A 24,520-nucleotide genomic window follows, 5' to 3' on the forward strand; every position below is an offset into this window, starting at 1 on the left:
TGTCCCTCCTCCTTCACTCTTCCACCTGCTAAGTGGCCTCCACCTCCACACGCCACCAAACAGCCCTCACCAAAGTTCACCACTACCTGCATATTTCAACATATGAAGGACACTTTCTCACGCTTATCTCATTACTCTTTCTGTTCCACAGACCTGACTCTCTTCTTCTTCCCTGTGCTTCCACGTTCGCACACTCTTCCCATTTTCTCCTCCCTCTCTGGTGACTGAAATCAAGTGCATTGGATGCTGTTTTCCTTGTGCTCACAAATGGCAACAGTCCTGAGTCCTGGAATTTTCTTTCTGTACACATTTCTCTGGGAGATCCCATCCACGTTAGTGGTTAAAGGGGTTTCTGTGGCTCACAGGTGACATCGCCACGGAGTGATTTCCTTTCCACTTGGCATCTGTCTCCCCTAGAAGACTGGGTGCTCCCTGAAGATAGGGCCATCTCTGTATGGCCAGCCTTGAGTAGTGGGCTCTCAGGAACTGTTTCCATGCTCTTTTTCCTGAGTTTCAGACCTCTGTCTAATCACTTATGAACTTCTCCATTGAGTAATCCCATAATCTCAATCTAATATATTCAAAAGAAAATTCATCATCTTCTAACCACAAAACATTTCCTCTTCCTTGAATAAATCTCCCTCTTGAATAATTTGGAAATACCATCTACCCAGCCGCATAAACCAGAATCTTGGAACTCATCCTTAGCAAATCCCTTTCCCTAACTTCGTATTTCCAATCAATGCCAATCCTGACAAATCCTAAATCTCTCTTCCATCTGACCCCTTAAGTTTTTCTCCAAGGTTCAAAGAAATGAAGAAAGATGCAGGTGCCTGGACAGAGAGTGAGGGATGTGCAGGTCTCATGCCACCTGGGCTTGATGAAGCTCGAGCTAGAACATTTTTGAGAAAATAAGTTTAAGCTGCCCAAAATAGGATTTTGTAGGATAAGTGACATCACTTTTACTTCCTCATATATTTTTTATTACTCAGCTAAACAATAGTGTTCTTTTACAAATATGAAAAGATAGTCTGCTAATTAGAAAACCAGCCCTTCTCTCCTTATACAGTTGCTACAGTGAACAGTGACTTCCAGTGAGTTTCAGCCATGTGAAACTCAGAACCATCAGAGCACAGCTCTGTCACATTTGAGAAACAACACAATATTTAAGGAAAATAAGCTAAGCTGGATGTGTATGAGGGGTGAGGTTTAGGGGAAGAAAAAGACAGGGGAACAGTCGAGGAGCACAGGGCCTCATATAACATGTGGGTGTGTGAAAAGGATATTAATTCCTCATTAAAATGGCACTGAAACAAAGTTAATAAAAAGCCATAATGTAATCAGAAAATGCCCCAAATTAGCAGTTTTTAAAAATTTTTATGTTATCTATAACAGCCTAAAACTATAAGTAGTAGTGAAATTCACTAAGGCAATGGTAATATGGAAGTTCTCAGGCATACACAGTTTAAAGATAAAAGTGTACTAGCAAAAATCTACAAAGACATTTCTGTCAATATACTAAAAACCATTGACTTGCTCACTTTAACTGGGTGAATTTTATGATTAGTGATTTATATCCCAATGAAGATGGTTTTTAAAAATCACCAAAAGCATGTGGCTCAGTGAGTAGGGCGCCGGCCCCATATGCCGAGGGTGGTGGGTTCAAACCCAGCCCCAGTCAAACTGCAACAAAAAAATAGCCGGGCATTGTGGCAGGCGCCTGTAGTCCCAGCTGCTCGGGAGGCTGAGGCAGGAGAATGGCAGAAGCCCAAGAGTTAGAGGTTGCTGTGAGCCGTGTGACGTCATGGCACTCTACCGGAGGGCGGTACAGTGAGACTTCTGTCTCTACAAAAAAAAAAAAAAAATCACCAAAAGCAGTCCAGATACCATGGATCACACCTGTAATCCTAGCACTTGGGAAGACCGAGGCAGGAGGATTGCTTAAGAACAGGAATTCATGACACTAGGCTGGTCAACATAGCAAGACCTCATCTCTAAAAAAAAAAAAAACTTAGCTGTGGGTGGCACCTGTGGCTCAGTGAGTAGGGCACCGGCCCCATAAACAGAGGGTGGCAGGTTCAAACCTGGCCCCAGACAAAACTGCAACAACAATAACAACAACAACAAAATCAAAAACTTAGCTGGGAGGGGTGGCCCATGTCTATAGTCCAAACTTCTTGGGACACTGAGGCAGAAGAATTGTTTGAGGCCAGGAATTAAAGGTTGCTGTGAGCTATGATGACACTACTGCACTCTACCCAAGGCGAGACCCTGGCTCAAAAAAAAAGAAAAAATTCAGCAAAGACATAGGAAGAAAAAGTAGTTACAAAAATATATTAACATACATCAATATTGAGGTAAAAGCAGATAATTTTCCTTGACACTGCAGAGAAATAACCACAGGCAAAAATTATTTTTACATTTCTTATAACAAAAGTAAACAAACTTCTATCTATAATCAAAAAGAAAAAGGTAAAAGACAATGTGGAAACAACGCAATCTGTCAATCTCTACATTGAACATTCCTTTACTTCTATTTTTCTACTCTCTGTAGACCTTGTTTAGTAAGATAATTATGTTTTCACAAACATAAAAGTCACACTGGGGGAGCTTCTCTTACTACATATCACTAAGAGAGCTATTACTGCATTCAGAAAAGGCATGCAAGTCTCAATAACTAGAGGAAATAGGGGCATAAGGGAAAGAGAAATTCTAGGCCAGTGATTATTTCTTTTTGAAGACAGGGTTCCAAAGAAAGATACAAAACACGAAAAAAAGTAGCAATATCCAGCTTTGTTCCTGGTGACTGTTGTAAAGAGGCAAGGTGCAAATATTTTAGTCTCTTATTAGAAAAACAAATTAGTTCATACAAAGTCCTTTTAAAATGACTTTAAAAGACAGAAACCAAAAGTAGAAGGCAAGTGTATGTTTGGAATTTGATCAACCAGAATAGAAATTGATTATTCCTGTCCTTTGATATGACTCAGTTCCAGCTACTCAAGCAAAACCGTTCAGCCAATAAAGAAACAAAACAAACAAAACCAAACCTGCTCCTTAATTTCCACTGGCTGACACAACTCGCTCAAACACCAAATGTAAGTCACTTGGTTTTAAAAGTTAGAACACGTTAAACCTACTATGTATGTCTTAGTGCTTGGGTTTTACTTAAAACTGATCTGAATCCAGCTTTCTTTGGGAGTGTTTTGGGGGGAAGGGGTTGTTGTTGTTGTTTTGAGAGAGTCTTACTCTGTCACCCTTGGTAGAGTGCTGAGGTGTCATAGCTCACAGCAACGTTAAACTCCTGGGCTCAAGTGATCCTCTTGCCTCAGCCTCCTGAGCTGGGACTGTAGGTACCAGCCATGACACCTGAAGGACCCAGTGATGCCGTGACACCATTTTGGGCTTTTTGGGCTTTCATCCTCCATTTTTAGAAAACCTGAAAGTTCCTAGTTTCGTTTCTTAGTAAACCACACCCCTCCCTATCTCCCAGAGTGCGTCAGTATCTCCTGAAGTGCCTCCACACACACACCCCCGACCCAATCAGCCTTAAACTCTAGTACAGGCACAAGAAGTAACCAACCCAAGGGCCACACTTTGCTTCCCACATCCCTCACCCCATATCCCCCTCATGAAAGCCCCACACGCCATGAGCCCGGGGCTCTCGGTCCCAGCTGCATCTGGAGGTGCCAACAGCCCAGGCTTGAGCTTGAATAAACGCCCTCATGTGATTGTATTGGTGTCTGGCTCTCTCGTATGGTCACTGGGGACCCCGATTCTCAGGCATAACATATGGTGGATTGGCTGGGAATACCCAAGACCCAAAGAGATCCCACCCGGAGGGCCTGTAAGTGTACGTGTCTTTGTCTTTGTGAATTCTTTCTGTACTGCACAGGTTTTGGGTTGTGGTCGGAAGATGGCCTAGGTGGACATACTGGAGGGCCACCGACCGGAGGTAGCGGAAGACCTTCCCACCTCCCATGGGGAAGGCTGGGACATGGAATCCCCAGCCTCCTACAGTGGGGATCACATGAAATTGATCCCCTTAGGGCATTGGAGTAGGAGCAGGCTATGCCTGGGGACAGGGGCCAGGCCATCCATTCACTTTCAGTTTTGCTTCAATTCAGCCCGAGGCTGTGTCTGCCTTTGTTTTTGTACAGTGTGTGTTGTGTTGTGTGTTGCCTGGGTGACTCTGACAATGAGACAGACTCAGACAACTCCCCTTTCACTTATCCTTGACCACTTCCAGGACATCAGGGCTGAGCCCAGAACCTGAGTTTCATGGTGAAGAAAAATAAACTTGAGACCTTTTGCAGGAGCGTTCTGGGTGCGGAGCAGAGCGGGCTGGTGCAGGGGCACAGTGCCGGTGGGGAGCAACCATGGCACCGCTGGAAAGAGGAGCCCTCACCACTGCGGGCGGCCTGGGCTCTGGGTAGCCAGGCCAAGCCAGAGCTCGGGCAGCGGTGGAGGCAGAGGCAGCTGCGCCCGTGCCCCCCACCCTCTGAGGCCCGGCACCACCTGCTCTGGGCCCTGGCGATGGTGACACACACGGCGGTGGCACCTGGTTGAGGACCCCCCTCCCTGGCTGAAAAGTATCTTACCACCCCAGTTGGAGAAAACCGAGGCCAGCACAGTGCTTGCCCTGCGGGAAAAGCCTAAGCCAAAGAGACTAGGCCACCCCCCAAAAAACCCCCCCAACCCCTGCCTCCGGCCCCCTGTATCCTGTTTTGCCTAGCGAGGTAAGCCCAGAAGAGCTTTTTCCCCACCCTACCTTTCCTTGATCCAGGCACGCCCTAGTGCCCAGCCAGTCCCAGGAGAGGCTGAAGCAGCAGCAGCGCCACCTGTCCATAGTCTACCGCATAACCACAGGAGGGACTTACGGGATGCATCTGGACAGCCTGGGCGGGCTGTAGCCAATTCTACGGCTTTACTGCTCTGGACGGTGGGCCCGCCTGAGGAGGGAACCCTGCACTACTGGTCTTTCACCACGAGTGACCTATACAACTGAAAAATACAAAACCCTAAGTTCTCAGAAAAACCCACCACCCTTATTGGCCTATTAGATTCTATCTTTTTCACCCATCAGCCCACTTGGGACGACTTCCAGAAGCTGCTACAGGTCCTCTTCACTACCGAGGAGACGGACTGAATCTTGGCAGAGGCACGGAAGTCAGTAGGCAGCCTACCACAAACCCAGCATTAATGGAGGCCACATTCCCACTGACTCGGCCAGATTGGGATTTTAATATGGAGAAGCTCCGAATTTACCACCAGACTAATGGGGGGGTCCTCCAGAAAGCGGCAAGGAAGCCAACTAATTTGGCCAAGGTAGGAAATGTACAGCAAGAGAAAGATGAGTCTTCATCCGCCTTCCTAGAGCGGATCATGGAGGCATTCTGCACTTACACACCCATGGATCCAGAGGCGGAGAATAGTAAGGTGGCTATTATGATGGCTTTTGTTAATCAGTCAGCTCCAGACATTAGGAGGAAACTTCAAAGAATAGACATGTTGGCAGAGAAGTCCCTGCAGGACTTGCTGGTGGTGGCTGAATGAGTATACAACAACCAAGAGAGCCCAGAGGAAAGACAGACACGTGTCAGCAACAAGCAAACCAAGGACCTCGCTAAGATCCTGCTTGCCACCACAGCAAGTGGCTCTGAAGAAAAGGAGTGGAGGCTGCGGAAACTAGCTGCTGGAGGAGGTAGGGAGTTGCCCCGGGGAGATCGACTTCGGCTATGGAGAGATCAGTGTGCATACTGCAGGGAGACCGGCCACCGGGCCAGAGAATGTCCAAAAAATGGGACAATGAGGATCCCCCTCGAAACCGGGCCCACGTCCTAGTGGGGAAGCATAGTGACCTTGATAATGAAATAAGTAACATTAGCATATATATGCGTTCATGAAAATGCCATTTTCAAGGACAGATTAGAGGATACACAAGTGCCTGGAAGGAGATTGGCCACTAGCATCGGATGTGAATTCAGAGACCACAGTCTGTAACTTAATTACACTTAGCTCATGCCAAAAACTAATTGAGTGAGTACGGGCATAAGTTTGCCTACTTCTTCCTGTTTTCTTTGATATTGTTTAATGAATTCAAACTGCAGGTAATGGTTTTGTCTTTTTGTAATAGTTGATAAGAAAATGATAAAATGAAGTCTTCAGCATAAGCTAAATATCATTCTTTGTGTTTCCCCAATATTTGTATATGTGTATGTATAAACTGAATTGCTTAATGTATGAACAGAATTATTGGAATCTAAACTAATTATTAGAGAAGAATTATGGTTGTAGGGCAGTGATTTTCAAATGGTGTGCTATGAGAAGATCTTAGGTGTGCCCCGAAAAATTTTTAAGATTATTAATTAAACTATTTTTGAAAGAAGTTCAAAGCACAGTTAAGTATATTCTTTTTATACTCTTTTTTTATCAACATAATTTAAGTATGCTGCAGTAGTTTATAGGTTCAAGTGTGCTGTGAGGGGAAAAAAATGATTGAAAAGCTCTACTCTAAGAACAGTGGACTTAGGGGCAGGCTGAGTGTCACACGCATTTCTGGTCAACCCAGACTGCCCTTACCCCTTACTCGATAGAGACCTCCTTAGTAAAATCGGAGCACAAATTTCTTTCAAACAACGAATGCCACAGGTTATGGACAGGCAGGGGCACCCTGTTCATGTCCTCACCCTGCACTTAGAGGATGAGTATAGACTCCATCAACAACCTCTGCCACAGAGCCAAGTGGATATCTCTGGGTAGCTGAACTCCTACTCATCAGCCTGGGTGAAACGGGAGGAGTGGGACTGGCAAAACACCGTCCCCGATCATAGTCGAGCTCAAGCCTGAAGCTGAACTGGTGCAGGTAAGGCAGTACCCCATGACTCCCAAAGCCAGAAACGGAATCCTGACACACATTTAGCGGCTACTGGACTCCGGGATCCTGATCCCCTGCCAGTCCCCATGGAACATCCCCTTGTTACCAGTTAAAAAGCCCCTCACTAATGATTACTGGCCAGTTCAAGACCTCTGAGAGGTTAATAAGTGGGTAATGGACATTCACCTGATTGTACCAAAACCCCTACGACCTCTTAAGCTCACTGGCCCCCCTTAAAAGATGCCTTCTTCAGCTTGTTGCTGGTGCCCCAGAGTTAGGCCCTGTTCACCTTCAGGTGGAGTGATCCAGAGAGAGGCATCAGTGGACAGCTAATGTGGACCTGCTTGCCACAAGGGTTTAAGAACTCTCCAACTATCTTTGATGAGGCCTTGCATGAGGACCTGGGTGAGTTCCGCAGGCAGCACCCCAACCTGATCCTCCCCCAATATGTAGATGACATCCTAGTGGCGGCCATCAGCAAACAGGACTGCTTACAAGGCACACGAGACCTGCTCGTCACACTGGGGGACCGGGGGTATCGGGCATTAGTGAACAAAGCCCAGATCTGTCAGCAAACTGTAAGTTACCTGGGATACACCCTTAAAGATGGTCAAAGGTGGCTCACTGAGGCCAGGAAGCAGACTGTACTTAAGATCCCCACCTCAACCAACCCCAGGCAGGCGGGAGAGTTTCCGGGGTCTGCAGGGTTCTGTCAACTTTGGGTACTAGGCTTTGCTGAAATTGAAAAACCCGTCTATGAAGCCACAAGGGAGGGGCACCCCTTCGAGTGGACAACAGAAAGAGAATTAGCCTTTCAGAGACTTAAGACTGCTCTGCTTTCTTCCCCCGCTTTGGGGCTCCCTGACATTACAAAACCATTTCATCTCTATGTAGATGAACAAAAAGAGATAGCCAAGGGGGTGTTGACCCAGACCTTGGGGTCCTGGACCCACCCAGTAGCCTACTTATCAAAAAACTAGACCCAGTGGCATCAGGATGGCCCTCATGCCTCCGCATTGTGGCAGCCACTGCGCTGCTCATAAACAACGCAGACAAACTCACCCTGGGACAGGAACTGTTGCTGACCATGCCCCATGCCATCGAAGGGGTCTTGAAATAACCCCCAGATGGGTGGATGAGCAACGCGCATCTAACACACTACCAGAGCTTGTTACTTAGCCCACCACGAATCCGGTTCTTCCCCAGCACTGCCCTAAACCCTGCCACTCTCCTGACCAACCCAGATGTGGAGACACCACTCCACAATTGCCAGGATATCCTAGCCCAAGTCTACAGCACGCGCCAGGACCTGACTGACCAACCACTGCGGGACACTGAGGAGACCTGGTTCACAGATGGCAGTAGTTTCATAAAAGATGGCCAACGGTATGCGGGGGCGGCAGTGGTCTCCGAGACAGGTATACTTTGGGCTGAACCTATTCCAGTCGGAATCTCCACCCAATGGGCTGAATTAATTACCCTACCAAGGCTTTAGTTCTAGGCCAAGGAAAAAAGCTTAATATCTATACTGACAGCCGATACACATTAGCCACCACTCACATATACGGGGCCATCTACTGGGAGAGGGGATTGCTGACAGCGGAGGGGAGGACTGTTAAAAACAAACAAGAAATACTAGACTTACTAGCCGCCATCTAGCTACCAAAAAAACAAAACAAAACAAAAAAACTAGCCATCATCCATTGCCCAGGACATCAAAAACCACTACCCCAGTGGCAAAGGGCAATCATCAGATGGACAAGGCCTCCAGAGGTGTAGCCCTCAGAGCCACACAGGCCCTGGCAGTTAATCTACCCGACACTGGGCCTCCAGTCCTGCCAGAAGAGCCCAGATACACCTCTGAGGACTTGGCCTGGATCCGCACCATCCCTCAGGCACATTACCCCTCCCAGTATAACGGCTGGTGGCACACAGCCGATGGGAAAATATCCTCTCTGCACAGCTTGGGCTAGACATTTTGCAGCGCACACACCAAGCAACCCATATGGGTAGCAGGAAGTTACGAGATCTAATCCAACATGCACGGATTAAGATCAAGTGAATGGATGTAAAAGTGTACACTTCCAAAAGCTTGTAAAGCTTACCAGCTCACTAATGCCCGAGCCGGACCTACTACTCAAGGCACCCACACAAGGGGCACCAAGCCTGGTGCGTATTGGGAAGTGGACTTCATGGAAATTCAGCCTGGTCAGTATGGGTACAAATATCTCTGGTCTTTGTAGATACCTTCTCAGGGTGGGTAGAAGCCTTCCCCACAAAACATGAAACTACTCAAACTGTGGCAAAAAAGCTGCTAGAGAACATTCTTCCCAGGTATGGACTGCCGGCTATAATTGGCTCAGACAATGGGCCAGCCTTTATATCTCAAATAACTCAGGGGGTAGCCACAGCACTGGGAACAACCTGGAAATTACATTGTGCGTATAGGCCCCAGAGCTCAGGACAGGTAGAAAGAATGAATAGAACTTTAAAAGAAACCTTAACCAAATTAACCCTGGAGTCTTGGCAGTCTGTAAACAGATTTAGGCAGAGAGGACACTGGCCTTGGAGTGAATAGTTTTGGATAATATCTTGACTCTGGGGACTCCCAAATAAACCAATGAAATCTCCACAGAAAGAGATGGCTTTTAATCTTCGCATACCTACCTTAATATGTCAGGCATACACTAGATGTTTAATAAATGTTTCCTAGATTATTACTACTGATAACCAATATTTAGCTAGCACTAAGTATTTTACATGCATTATATCATTTAATATAAGCAAGCACACACTGTCAAGCAAGTTTTCATGTTATTAGCATGTGACAAATTCAGAAAATGAAGTTTAGAGAGATAAGTAACATGCCCATGTGACGTGGCTGCTAGGAGGCAGAAAAAGGGCTGCAGGGCCAAGTTCTTAACCAGTGTGCACCTGCCAGTCTGACCTGATCTGGAAACCAGCCAATGTAATCTTGGTGATCACTGGACATTCAAGGCTCCCCCATTTCATGTTTGTTTTATTACTCCCCTTTTCCTACCATCTGTCTGCCTGGAAGCAGCAACAGTAGAACTCAGCCTTGCTGCTCAGATGTGATGGACGAGCAGCACAGAAGCCACATATCACACAGGAGCTTGTTGGAAATATGGAATCATGGCCACATTCTAGAAACAAAATCTGCATTTTAACAGTGTAGCCATGTGATTGCCAGGCACATCAGCTTGTGTGGTTCTGGTTTAGACTACCTCCAAAAATGATACATTTCCATGACAGGAAAGAAAATCTGAAATGGAAAATGTGACAGAAGTGTGGTACTCAGTGGAAACAAAACCAGGCTGCTGAGGCTGATCAGGACCTTCCTCCTCCTGGATAGTGGACACATGAATATTTATAAAGGACCCCAGATCACTGAGACAATACCAAATTTATAAGGCATGTACCTTTAGTTCCACCCCCTTCTGAACTTTCCTAACCTGTGTCTTAGACCCATGTATCATGCAGCAAATAAAATAAGTCTTAAGCAAATACTAATTCACTCATTAGGCAGAGCAGAGCTGTCCTACAGATAAATAAATTTCAACATCTATATGACATGACCATCTTCCTTCACAGTCCAGGAATTACTTCTTTTCAAGGACACTTTATTATTGTGAATATTTACACATTTTTTGAGCACATATACAAAACTAAAGTGAACTTAAACTTGAGCTTCAGTGGATTTAAACTTGAGTTTTTAAATAAGGTTTATGACTTTCTTTTTAAGTGGCACACATTATTCATACAGAAAGTGGCCTACATTTTTGTCTGAGAAGTGCAGAGTGACTCACAGGAAACATGTTACGTTGTGCTGTGAGTAAGAGTCTAAGGATGGGGTTCACTTTGTGCAATATTTCTTACCTGGTGAAACAAGAGTTATAAACCTTAACAACTCCACCTATAAAGCCATGCACATAGCCTGAAGTGGCCTTAGAAGAAAGTAAAATGTATATTTGACTTTTTTTCTTAATCCCATTTTAAAAAGTAAAACATAAATCACATTTATTCTGAAATAAACAAATCACGGTTCTGAATCTGAACTTCCCAGAGCTAAAAGAATAATAAAGGACACAGTTGAAAATTGTTTCTCTTCTTTGAGTTTTATCCTTCTTGTCATTTGAAATCTACTCGGCAGATCCGGTTCCTCAAAGCTGTCAAAGGCACATTCTGAGCCCTCCGCCCTGTCACTCTCCATGTCTTCATGTAGGGAGAACTTGAACAATTAGAGTAGATTTCTTGCCAATTAATCATCCAGGAATCTCCTAAAAAGTTGGCAAAATGTCCCTCCTTCAACCACCATAGATCTATAACAAGAATTACTTTTACTTCTCAACACTTTTATTCTGTTACTGTCACAAATCATCCTCTGGTTTCAAAGATTTTCTATAAACTGCATCAAATAACCCAGGCCTTAGAATAAAAGAAAAAGGAGGAAGTGAATGTGCTCAAACTTGGAAGGCAAGTAAGAAGCAGAGCAAAGTTTAAGCCATTTTGGCTCCAAGGAGTCTGATTCAAAGCAGAGGCCACTGTAACCCAGAGTTAAAGGAGCAGTGGGCTGCACTGCCCAGGAAAGGATGTCCAGGGGCCTGAGGACTCCCAGGGCAGGAGTCACATGCATGAGTTCCCACAACAGGCCAAATTCCCAGTCCAAATGAGATCAGCAATGGATTGTATTATTGTTAATGGATTCACCATCCTCATATAAAAGTAAATAGTAGGTTTATAGAGCCACAAAAACATTTATACTTTTGAACTGGTGATTACACTTTTAAAATATGGGGATAGGGACATAGTCACACACAAAGTCATTTACTACTAAACAAGGCAAAATTCAACAGGATAAATGTGGACACCTATACTTCATCTACATGTAAGGTTCACACACACACACACACACACAGAGAGAATGGCAGTTACCTAGACAGGCAGCTCTTCTTAGAGAAAGTGCTGGGGTCAGGGCCAGCAGCTTTACACCAGGGCTACTTCAGGGGCACACAGAGAGTGGGCGGACCACACATTACAGCTGGCGCTGGCTCTGAACCCTACACAATGGCAGTCACACAAATGCCTTCTGTCTAGGTTTCGTCATCTGGAAAACAGAGATGACATTTTTCTTTGATTCTGAGATATGCTTTCTGTCCCCCTGTGCCCAGCACATACGTACTTTAACTTTTCTGAAATTGGCATGACTATGGCATTTTACATCTACATTTAATGTGACAGGGTTTTCCTTGCTCAGTTTTTCTCTAAAGTTTGAACTAAAGTTAATGGTGTATTTGCCATTAATAGTGTCTTAGAATCAAGGAAACACAATAAGTTGCCACCATCATTGCTGCCACCAGTTTTCATGAATAACAACAGCAAACCCTGGTAAGGCCCATGTTCTTCCCTTCAGGTACAGGCCAGCTCCTTTGTTGTCCCAGGTAATCATTTATTCTTAAATTAACCTTCTGTCTGTGCTTTCAGGAAAAGTCTCCATACAGACTTTATGAAAAATTGCTGAGTTCTCAGATTAAAATAGGAGCATAACTTTGGACTGTATCTTACCAGCATTTATTTGAATGCTGATAATAAATTAACTGTGGACTTTGTCACTCAACCACATCGTCAAACGTTACAATCATTTTATCTAAATTTCTCTGAGCAAAGCTGGTAGGTATCAACCTTCCTCAACAGACAAGAACTTTATTACATCAGGATATTGGCAGGCACCTTTTCATTTGCAAGCCACAATGAATGGTGCAGTAACCAAGTGAACGGCTTTCACAATCATATTCCTCAGGTGGTGCTACTTTTGGTCTAGGAGAAGCCATAGACTTTGGTCATCTGCTTCAGCTCTCACTTAATCAAGGTTTGTCTACAAATTTTGCATTCAAAGACATTTCTTATTAGCTGCTACCTCCTAAAACCAGGTATAGTTAGGCACATCCACATGAGGTAAGATCAACATTCTCTCTTCCACTTTACCGAGCAGTTACTGTGTGTCAGGTTCTAGGATAGAGTTTACAAGCACAGAGGTAAACAGAGCTCACCAGTGGGGGCTCACAGGCCAGGGACGGACACCCCAAATTCTCATAGTGTGAGCGGGAGACCAGCAGGAACCCAAAGGAGCAGCTGCTCAATCTACGGACTGGGAAGTGTGCCATCAGGGAGGCACATCGGAAACAAACCTTGAAGACCACTTACAGGTCCACTGAGCACACCTGAACAGGAAGCCTATTCCAGAAACAAGGAAAAGGTAAGTGGGTTGTAGTACGTGATCCAAAGAACAATAAATGTGACCCTGGACATCTGAGCAAGAAAATGAGGGCCAAATAATTTGTTCCAGATAACTAAAGACTATCCAATTAGGTGTTTGGTTCTTCATGGAGAAGCTATTATGATTCTTGGGATGGGGACAGGTGCTTTGAAAGTGTACATTTCAAATTAACATGTGTAAGAAAATTCTATAAAACAGCTATTAACAAGGAAACTGGTTGCCTTAAGTAGGCAATTTCATATCCTAATTATATAGTTTTAGAGTCACGTTGGGCTCTAATTCTAACTTAGCTAATAGTAAGTGCTTATAATACATATAAATTGTACCCATACGTCTTGTGAGATAGGCATTCACCTTTCACTCAGTGTTCCAACACCACCCCACACTGCCATCGGTGGCAGTCTCACGCACAATGTGAGGACAGACTAGTGACCATCAAAGGTTCCTTCCAGCCTGGGTCTCTCATTTTGTTGTTTCTACCCATTTTTGATTTGTCATTATTACCTCAACTCACAAGGAAAGACACTAAAGGAATGTTCATTAAAAACCTGCTATGTAAATGCTGGCTATCATTACTATAGTTATTACTTTCTCTAATATTATCTTTCTACTAATACTGTCATTTCTGATCCTGGGTTTTAATATTTTATTCCTGTGTGTGTATGTATGTGTTTATGTCTCATGGTATGCAAATATTCTTAAAAGCCAATTCAGATATCTAGCACAGCATAAATAAACTCATAAAAAATGAAATAAAGTAACATTCTGACAATCAACATTTAACAATGATATCTAACATTCATTTAACACAATGCATTACATGCTGTGGCAGGCCTTTATATACATTTAATTTAATTCTTAGAAGAGCCCTCTAAGGTAAGTAGTATTACCATCTCCATTTCACAGATAAGGAAATTTAGTCTTACAGAAGTCAAGTAATTTCTCAAGGTCACAGCTAATAATCAATGACCTAACCCTATACCAGTCTTAACAGGTACACACTTTTTTAAAACAAAACTTTGAATAGTTGAAACGTTAACGATTCTAGAAGACAAAATAAGTCACTTAATCTAATAAAATAGGTTGCAAAACTGACTGAGTTCATTTGGTCTTAATCTCACACCTCTTGGGGGAGGGGCCACGCAGTAACTGGGTCGTGTTTGCCTAAATGGTCTTTGAGCATCAAATTAAATTCCAGGCCTCACGCACACTGCATGAGTCCATTCAGACCCAATATTCAGAATAAGCAAAGCTAGAGAGAGAAAGTAGACAAGGGCTGCTGGGAGTGGGGCAGGAAAAGAAACGGGAAGGGAGAGTGGGCATAAAGTTTCTTTTTGGAGTAATGCAGACATTCAAAAACTGGATTATACTTCATAGTGATGGTCACACAACTCTATGAATAGTCTAAAAATATTGAATTGTATGCTTTATAAAGGTTAAAATTTTATGATCTGTAAATCATATGATATCAATAAAGCTGTTAACAAACGATCTCCAGGCTCAATGTCAAGTGTGCTCCATGGTTCCTTGTAGCTTCTGCCTTCCAAAATAAACACGGAAAACAGATGTGTGTTCAGTAAATGTGGGCCCGAGAACAAAATGTTCAGACAACAATGGCAAGAATAACAGCCATGAGGGTGGAGGAGGCGGCTTTACTTGGAAGCAGCAATCAGCCTTCTGCCTCCTCCTCAAACATCACTAGATAAGTGGTAAATGGTATTAGCTTTTAATTCTTACCAGCCTAAGATAAACGGAAATATAATTTCACTCACTCTTTCTAAAATGTGTTCAAAGGAGCAGAGTAAGATATTATAAAGAGCTGCAATGGGGGAGTCACTCAAAGGCCCCCAAAGGGCTCCAGTGGAGACTCCCAGAACCTTGTACCCTTTAGTGACTTCTTTAAGGTAAGTGGGGAACAGGGTAGTCAGCTACTCCCAGGTTTTCTTCCATCTTCATCATTCAAATCACCTCTCCTAAGGATAGTCCACGTATGTTGACTTGTTCCCTTCTATAAACATCAGCTGTTTTTGACCAAAGAAGAGTTATCCTCCAGACATGTGGGTACATTGGAAATCTCTCAAAGTATCCTTCCTGCACCTCTGTTTCAAGTATTTGAGTGAGCTTCCTCCCACATCCCTTGTTAAATAAATTATATATCTTATAATTTGATTATCTATAACACCTAAAATTTAAAGCCTGATGCAGACAAATAAAAAGGGCAGTTTCATAACATAATGCAAAAGTTCAGCAAAACAATTGTTCTCCAGAGTAAAATTATCCTGTTCTTTCCAACTTTAACCTGCAATTCCCAATCTATTTTAATCTTTATTATAAAAATAGTAATTCTTATTAAAGGAAATCTTACATCTATGAACAATTTTAGGAAACTAAAACCATTCTTATAGCCACGACCTGAAACAGATTGTGAATATTAGTCTACTATTAAATTTTGGTCTATCTTGTTCTCCTTTTTTTCCCTCCATGAATATTTTTCATTTTTTTCTAAATATAAGGTAATCATGCTTAAAAATACCAATATGCAGAAAAGTAAAAGAAAATATAAACCTTCAATTAACCCTTAAACCCCTATTAAATTAAGGTGATTATCTTTCTCTGGTCCCCTTAAGAACAGCACAGGCATAGATCGATGCATTCAGGTATGTACTGTGCAAATAATTTGACATATTGCATTTTAACTGAAAGAGCTATCATCACTGGCATGCGTGATGGCTCACACCTGTAATACCACCTTTGCAAGGCCAACTCCGGGGCAATGCTTGAGGCCAGTAGTTTAAGAGTCTGTCTCTACAAAAAAATAAAAAAATAAAAATAGCCAGACGTGGTAGAGGGCACCTGTCCTTCCAACTACTTAGGCTGTTGAGGTAGGAGGATTGCTGGAGTCCAGGAGCGCGAAGCTGCAGTGAGCTGTGACTGCAGATCCATCATCACCATTTCCTCCTGTTATAATTTTTCATAAATAAAATTGTAATGGCCCATCATGTAATTTTCTTCTTTTACTGTTTATTTTTATTATTTATGATTTTTCAGGGTAATAAATAATGCTTCAATGAACTTTGTTTTGTATTTAAAGCTTTTACATCCTTACCTAGAAAATTCAAATCTAATTATTCCTTTTGTGATTTTTCTCCAATGATTTTGAGAAGAGAACATGCTTCCCCACCCAAAGATCTGAATTTTTATTATTTGATTTTTATTCTCCTTTTTTTAAAATATAGCTTAGCTCCTTAATCTATCTGGGCTATCTTGTTGTATATTGTTAAAGGTTCCAAACTTATTTCACTCGTTTATAATTTAGCCAAATCTAGTGTAATTTATCAGCCCAACATTTTTGAAATGCACATTTATGTTTTTAAAGGAAATACATGGCTCATAATGTTGGCTATCTTCTAAGCATCAGAGAAACTTCAAGACTGACAAAATAGCCAGAGCTTTGATTATCAGCAGGATAATACTGTCAGGGAATAAAGAGGCCACTCATACAGGCCAAATTAAAACTGAACAATTAGAAGGTCCAAATTTCTAGCTTCAGTGGTTTTATTATTTTAGCCTTAAAATGTCTCAAAAGTTTCAAGATGAGCTTAAGTGGTAGACTTACTCTTCATGTGGACTGATCACTACTGGTCTATTTACTGACCAGAGGCTACCTCTATAACCTACCACTAGTAACCAGGTTTTGACACTGGTTATCAGCAGACCAGGTAAGAAAGCAGAAAAGAAGACCACCCACCCATCCCAGCAAAACAAGGACACAGGGGCTAGTCTTGCTGGTTGGCAGCAAGATAACAGGGCATGTTCAATGTGAAGAGTATCGTGGATGTTAGAAATTATGTGGTTGTTCTCAGTAATAAGCATTAGACTATATTGCCTGAAAATAACAGTTTACCAGCTTCCCCAGCACAGTGCCCAAAGCGCAATGCTCTTACTGCTACTTACTAGCTTCTCCGACTTAGATCAACTTAACCTTTCTGGGGCAGTTTCATTGAACCACACAATGAGAATAATAAAAACAATCTACCTCTCAGTGTTATTGTGTGGATTAAACAGGAGATATAGCAGTTGCCCTTCACAAAGCCTTCTGAGTGTTTTTTATTATGACTTTCACCACTACTCCACCACTTCTACCATGACTCCCACTACTAGCACCCCAGAAATTCCAGGTCTAACTTGGAATTTTAGGTCCAATTTCCAACTTGGAAGGTCTAACTTCATTCTGTGTTCTTTAGAATGAAGCAGACAAGCTCCAAAAGTATCATCTGACCTCAGCTTCTGTTCTCTCTGGGAAGTTAGTATTTACTGCCATTACTCAGATAGTGAATTTCCAGGGTGGAGAACATCACAATCTCCCACACTTTCTCATACATGAGCACAAGACCACCGCACACCAGCACCATGGTGAGGCAGGGTGAAAGGCAAGAACCAGCAGGTTCGGCACAGAAAAGGCAGGGGTGGCACCACTCATCACCATCACTGCGCGAGTCTGACAAGACTGTGAACTACAGACAAGAACCCACCATCCCAAACCTTAGGGCAAAGACCTGGACGATGGGCAGGAGTTGGGGAGGAAGTGGTACTGGAGGGTCAGGTAAAAATCTGTCAAGGCTCAGCAATCAGAAAACCCATCTTTAATATCGCAACTACTTTTACTTATTAATTTCCTTCCTCAGAGTCCTGATCTTCAAATGCCATTAAATTTTTCCATGTGTTGGGTGTGAGCCAATTCAAGTTGACTATTAAGGATTTGTCACCAACTCTGAAACTCAGATTCATTAAAAAAATATTTATATACCATGTACCACTGGGTCATGGGCTAGGTTCATAAACCATCTGAGATGTAGAAGACACCTAGCGCACTTGGGCTATCACAAGAATGCATGTTGGATAAAAATCAATCAGCATCAAGCCCCACTTAGAATTACATGGCATGTAATGGGAAATACCAGTGTGCGCATCTCTACTTGATTTTAGCCAAAAGGCAGAGATAAAACAAAACAAAACCAGCCCAGCAAGGTGAGAACATTTTGACTGTCAATAAAAAAGGAAAGACCAAGGCAGTCGGGGAGCGCAGCCATTTGGAATTCTTCTTCAATGCCATAAGCTCCCGGCTAGTGAATAAAGTCCTTCCTCTTATTAAAAAAAAAAAAAAATAGAATTGCAATGTGTGATCCCAACCTGAAATGAGGATAACTTAAGATTTGCATAGATCCTTTATCCAAATTTACATATTCTGAATGCTCTGCAATTGTTTGTTTGTTTGTTTTGTTTTTTTAGAGACAGAGTCTCACTTTATTGCCCTTGGTAGAGTGCCGTGGTGTCACAGCTCACAGCAACCTCTGACTCCTGGGCTTAAGCAATTCTCTTGCCTCAGCCTCCTGAGTAGCTGAGACTACAGGCGCCCGCCACAACGCCTGGCTATTTTTTGTTGCAGTTTGGCTGGGGCCAGTTTGAATCCACCACCCTTGGTATATAGGGCTGGCTACCCACTGAGTCACAGGTGCCATCCTGCAATTGTTTTTTTCTCCTCACTTTTGGGGAAAATATATGTCACTGTGTAAGTGTTTGAGAAAACCCTAAAGTCTGATTTTTAGGGAGATTCTGTCTTCGCCAGTCATCCTTTGTCGCATTGCTTGTTTCTGTTTCTAATCAGTAATATTTTACTTTGTTATTATCTCTGGATGAAAAGGATGAAGCATGTGGAAACAAAAATAGAGATCTGTAATATACAGATTAGTTCTGTGTATGCTTTTTAAAGACTTTTACCTATACCCACTAAACATAAACAAATAACCAGTGTTAACGTGTCTTAACACTTTTCCTTAAAATCAAGCAGCTTCAAGCAGGTTGACAAAAGATTTTCCTTAAAATTTAAATTAATAGCACTTAATAATTAATAATTGCATAATAGCATGTATTGTCTGGCATATATGTAAAACATAGGAAAGCCATAGAAATCTTTGTACTTTTTAAAAAGCTAAAATGACCTAATGGATGTGCTATTAAAGAAAATCTCCATGAGGCAGAGCCATCATATGTCTGCACAATCACGTCCTGGGGCATAACAGACAGTCAAATCTGTGACCCTGAAATGGTATGCAGACAACTTTACAGCTTCAACTTCAGCTTACAGTTTAGCATATCACTTCAAAGATTTTTTTAAAGTCTATTTCCATCTTCCCTTCTCCCTCAATGTCTTTTTGAACAGAGAACATGAAAGAAGAGACCCTTTCTGCTGTTCTGAATTTCCCAGTGAAAGGAATAAAAGAGGAGAATAAAATGTCAGTAAGAGAAGCATATTACCTACCATATTTTAAAGCATTCATAATTACCTTGAACTAAAGCATACTTAAAATAACAGAGCAAAAAAGCTACCTTTCACAAGTGTTGCAAACTTTAAGACATTATGAAATTGAACTATTCTTATGGAACAATTTCATGCCACAATGCTTCGGGGCAGTTTAACAAAACTAAACGTGCTGTCTGGATCTTTAAATCAAGGAGATTTAGAAAGATATTTTCCTAACACTTGATTTCTTAATTAATATTAACAAACTTGTATGTTTTACAAGTCACACCCCATTTTTACACTTGTTTACTCCTAGGGTAATCTCGCATTCTGAAGAGTCACTTGAGTATAAAAACAGTGACAAATGAAAAAGAGATTCAGCTGGTCTTAATCCACCTGTACACTCTGCCCAAGTCAACTGCTATAAAATATCACTGGTATTTTATGAGGCATTGTAGAAAAGTGCCAAACCTTTCACAGAGAAAATTAAAATGATGTTTTGGTACCTGGTAAATCCAGGGAGCAGGCCCAAGGGAAAACCCTGCATCAGATAAGTGCACACAAGTGTGGTGAGTGACGGCAACACTTGCTGGGGCAGCACACACTGCTGACTGTTCAAATAATTAAGACTGTGTATAAAATAGTAAGTTATACCTCAAGATTTAATGAAAGTACACAAAGGAAGTAAATATTAAAAAATAGAAAAGGAACTGAAGTGCATACAAACAATTACAAATTTCTAGGCTACAAATTCAACACTTGTATGTCATTTTCTTTCGGCTTTTACTTGCATGTAAGACTATCAAATGGTGAGTAGATTATAAGGAGAAACAAAATGCCCCAAATCTTTGTAGGATCAACAAGCTCGTGTTGTTTGCTAAAAGAACACAGCAGCAGCACCACTGCCACCCTGTCTGCCAGGTCAGCTTCCCGCAACCACAGAAAGAAAATCTGGCACATGCAGCAGAAAGTTCAAAACATCATTTACTAACCTGGTGCCCCCATGAAAGTAGCCGCTCCATATCCCTTGAAAGAAGGAACCCTTACTAAGGAACCAATCTCCCTCCAAAGCAGCTGATAGCTGAGAGGGGGAAACACTGGCTACTCTGAGAATCCACAGAAACAGGGAACACCACCCTGTTCCCAAGCCCAGTTTTAGTGACTCCCTACTGGCAACTTCAATTGCAGTGGAGCTCACAAAGCATTAGCCTATAAGCTTTAGTAACGAATTGAAACCACTCCCCGTGTGTTAAACAGACACTAGGCTGCCGTGAGAAAGAAAACCCACGTACAGAATGAGCTCAACCTTCAGGTTTCATTTCTGTACTTGCTTGCCCAAGAAAACTATAGCACAGACTCAGAGAGCTCTCGCTCCCTTTTCTGTCCTCAGACATTGTATTAAAGTGACTCTATTTATTTTAAACAAGAGGGATACAGTCTGCTCTCCATTAGGGACACTAAACAACTTTTATACTGTGCAAGTTGGGTGGTGCTTATGGAACATAGAACACTGTAATTTTACACTGTATAAGAGGGATATATAAAGTTATTTCTGAGAATCAAACTGACATAATATCACTATTTTCATATTTTTGATAGCATTAAATAAGTCTAAAACTTCATCAATCCCAACGTCCAAACATTAATACACGTTCAAGAGGAAAATTGGTCAAAAAGACTAACTTCTGATTCTGGCTTTGTGTCTATATATCCTAAAAACACCCACATTTAGAATACAATATCTTAATGTTTACATGTACATGTACATTGTGGAATATTATTACTTTTAGAAGATAAAAATATTATTACTTTAAGAAGATAAAAAGTTGCAAAACAGCTAAATGTGTATTCTTGTCATATAGTAGGCATTTGCTTCCCATTCTTTTTCCTCAATATAAAATAAAATAAATGTCTAAAGGCAAAATAAATAAATAAACAAAATGGAACTTAATATCACTATGGTTCAAGGTTAAGAAATTTTAATTTATTTTTAAAGATTCAAGTTAAGAAATTTAAATTTATTTTTCATTCTAGAAAAATGTAATTGATAATTTCCTTAAGGCAGTTAAGTGTTAAAAACAGTCAATAATGTTCTAGCATATTGCTCAAGAAAGAATAAGAATCTATACTCAGCTTTTAACACACTGTATATACATTCAGTATACATAATTCAATATATATAATTTCCCTGGTTCTCAGTAATATTGACTTGATTCCCTGATTACTACTATAAATAAGACCTATTTTAACATAATGGGCAAGATTTTCTACTTTGTTTATTGTTTCTTCTGAGCTATAAGACTGGACAAAATATGCCAAGAAAAGCTTGACTGACTTGTTGCCAAATAGATTTACATCTATTTCTGGTAAAATTTAAGTTACTCAAAACCTATGAAACAGCTCAATGAGGTCAGCCATGCACATCCTGGAGACTATTTCAGATCTGACACTCACCCTGCACTCCCCTCGCACTCTCCTGAGGCAGCATCTCCTGGGGGCCCCTTGGAGCAAAGGAGCAGGACAGTCAACCTGATGAGAAGCTGGGCACAGAGCACCTCTTGACTGTAAAGGAGCTAGTGCCCCACCTGCTGGTGAAACCAAAAGCAGGCTGGGAGAGTTGAATGAGCCTCAGAGAGAAATAATATCACTTTGATATTGGAAGAAAAAAACAAGAGAGAAAGAATTATAAGAGCACATTAATTTCATATACAATGTGTGGTTAAGGATTATTAAAAATTTTCCACAAGAGCTTAGTATTTTCAGAGGATATGAAAATGCTCATGGAAAAAAATGTAATTATATTAAAAACTATCCCTTTTATGTGGATCTGGTTTGTATGTCCAGGTAAATCCTTTAATAATGATGATATGATCTCTCCTCTACTCAAAAGCTTCGAGAAATATTCCTCTGAGATCAACACAATCTTTGAAATGGAAGAAATACAAATAAATCTCTAACTTCAGTAGATAAACTGCTGAGACTATTCTCCATTGTTCTGTTAAAACCCTATATCCCAAGGATTTTCCTTATCTTTCTGTCAAAAATTATTTCCTTTAGATTCATATAAATTAATTCTGCTAATATCAATGGCTGATATTAACCTCAACGAAGGTTAAGAACAGTAAATATTGTGTAATGCACTATAGTCTTTAACAAAGTGGCCACACTCTTTAATAAAACCCCAGCAAAAATTATAGTAGGGTTGATTTTTAAATGAGCCCAAGTCATACTATTATTAGAGCTCTTCCTATGTGCCACGCTTGGTTCTAAAGTGTTTTATAAGTACCAATTTATTTGAGCCATTCTATTATTAGTTTTACAGACAAGGCATCCCATAAGTAAGTACCTTGCCAAGGTCTCACCATTAGAAGTGGAGCTGGGATTAGAACCCTATCAGCACCCCACTGTATGCTATAGAACTATCTTCCTGAGCACACGCCACTTGTGAAACCCTGGCAGGTCCTGGGCAAATGCAACAGAGGGGGAATAAATGAATAAGAACTGCTCTGAACAGTCCTCATGAAGGTTTTCCAGAGAAGCAGCCACAGAACTGAGACCTAAAAGCATCAGCCCCCAAGGTGGGGGAAACTGGAGGGTGCTGAGAGGGTCTGCCTGCAGGGAGCTTGGAGAGGCTGCGGGACTGGCAGGAGGAAGTGCTATGTGGAAGGGAGTCCTCTGATGCCATATCATGGGGACAAAGAATCATCCCCTAAGGATTTTGAACCAGAAAGTAACCCAATGTGTAGGTTGAAAAGGTTAAGTAGGAGGAACCAGGGCTTTCTGGGTAAGAAAAAATCACAGACCCTAAAGGGAAGGACAGACCAGTGCTTTAAAATGTGCACGTTTACACTTTCACAGACTTTTACTGGTAGAACTGGTAGGGTAACCTGGGCAGCAGCTTGTCCACTAGCTCTCTCCCTCATCCAGCCAAGTTTGAGGCTGAGCCATGCATGGTTGTGAATGCCATTCAGGGAGCTAGGGAACCGGGAACCGGGAGCCAGGAGCCAGGAGCAGGAGCAGGCTGGTGGGTAAAGGGCATGGGAAGGCCACGTCCAGGAGTTCGCTTTGGGAGGCTAGGTCTGAGCCCCTGTGGGAGAGGAAGGCCTGTCCTCCTCTCACTGGAGACATGACATGTAGGTGTCACTGACATGAGAAGTGCAGCAGCAGCTGGGGGCCAGTGGGGCACAGAGTTGGCCCCTGATGAAAGAACAGAATAGGAGGAAAGGGTGAAGTTTTAAGGCAAGAGGTTCTGAGGTTATCAGACAAAATCAGGATGTGGGTGGGAAAATTTTTCATTTGTATTTCTACTAACTTCTCACTGAAATTTAGCATTTCTTTCTATTACAAATGTAGGTTAAAAAAATCCATAGTAAAATTAGCCATTCCTGTGACTTATTTATAGAAATAAAATACATTTACATATCACATTATAGTTATTGCAAATATCTCAAAGTATCGATTCTATTTATCACTCTTCAAAATTACAATAGTTGTTAGAGCTGCCACTAGATATTGGTAAATAATATAGTTTAATAAACAGCATGGATTACAGTATTGCATGTTTACTTAGTATATTGATAACTTTGTATAATTGGTTTCCTTTATAATCTTATGCATTTTAATTTTATGTAGTAAAATTATGTTAAATAATGCCTACATGGTAAACATTATTCTGTAGATTGATCATTAGTTTCATTAGATTGTCAAGGAGGTCTCCGTGGCACATAAAAGTAAGGAACATCGGACTTAAAAGGAGAGGAAAAAGCCACGGGAAGACACTTAAAGTGGCATTTAGGAACAGGGACCCTAGTAGGAGATGAAGCCAGCATTCAAATCCAGAATGTGAACCCAAGACTTCAGATTTTGTGTTTTTCCGCCGCCTAATCCACGCCCTAAGATAATAGAAGTCGGCCTCCTTCATTTGTGTGCACCTCAGCTCAGCCCTGGGACCCCAGCAGGAGCTCGCTGGCAGCACAGAACAGACTAAGAAGACACCAATTCCTAGGCCCAGCACTGTGCCAGCCCCGGATGGATGGTGGCATCTATCACT

The 24,520-nt window shown here is 41.9% G+C and overlaps 1 protein-coding gene across 5 annotated transcripts in view; it reads right to left on the reverse strand.

Annotated features, from left to right (window-relative positions):
- The window catches only part of PLD1 (phospholipase D1), a 354,936-nt gene that overhangs the window by 277,349 nt on the left and 53,067 nt on the right, over positions 1–24,520 (reverse strand). Inside the window, exon 1 of one of the 5 annotated variants that reach the window (XM_053572731.1) lies at positions 20,463–20,622. The exons of the other annotated variants lie outside the window; for them this stretch is intronic. The gene's annotated coding sequence lies outside the window, so the exon portion shown is untranslated. Of the gene's footprint in view, positions 1–20,462; positions 20,623–24,520 lie in introns of those variants that run through there. 5 annotated transcript variants of the gene reach the window in all.

The sequence above is a fragment of the Nycticebus coucang genome, chromosome 20, assembly GCF_027406575.1.
Source record: "Nycticebus coucang isolate mNycCou1 chromosome 20, mNycCou1.pri, whole genome shotgun sequence".
Classification (NCBI taxonomy): domain Eukaryota; kingdom Metazoa; phylum Chordata; class Mammalia; order Primates; family Lorisidae; genus Nycticebus; species Nycticebus coucang.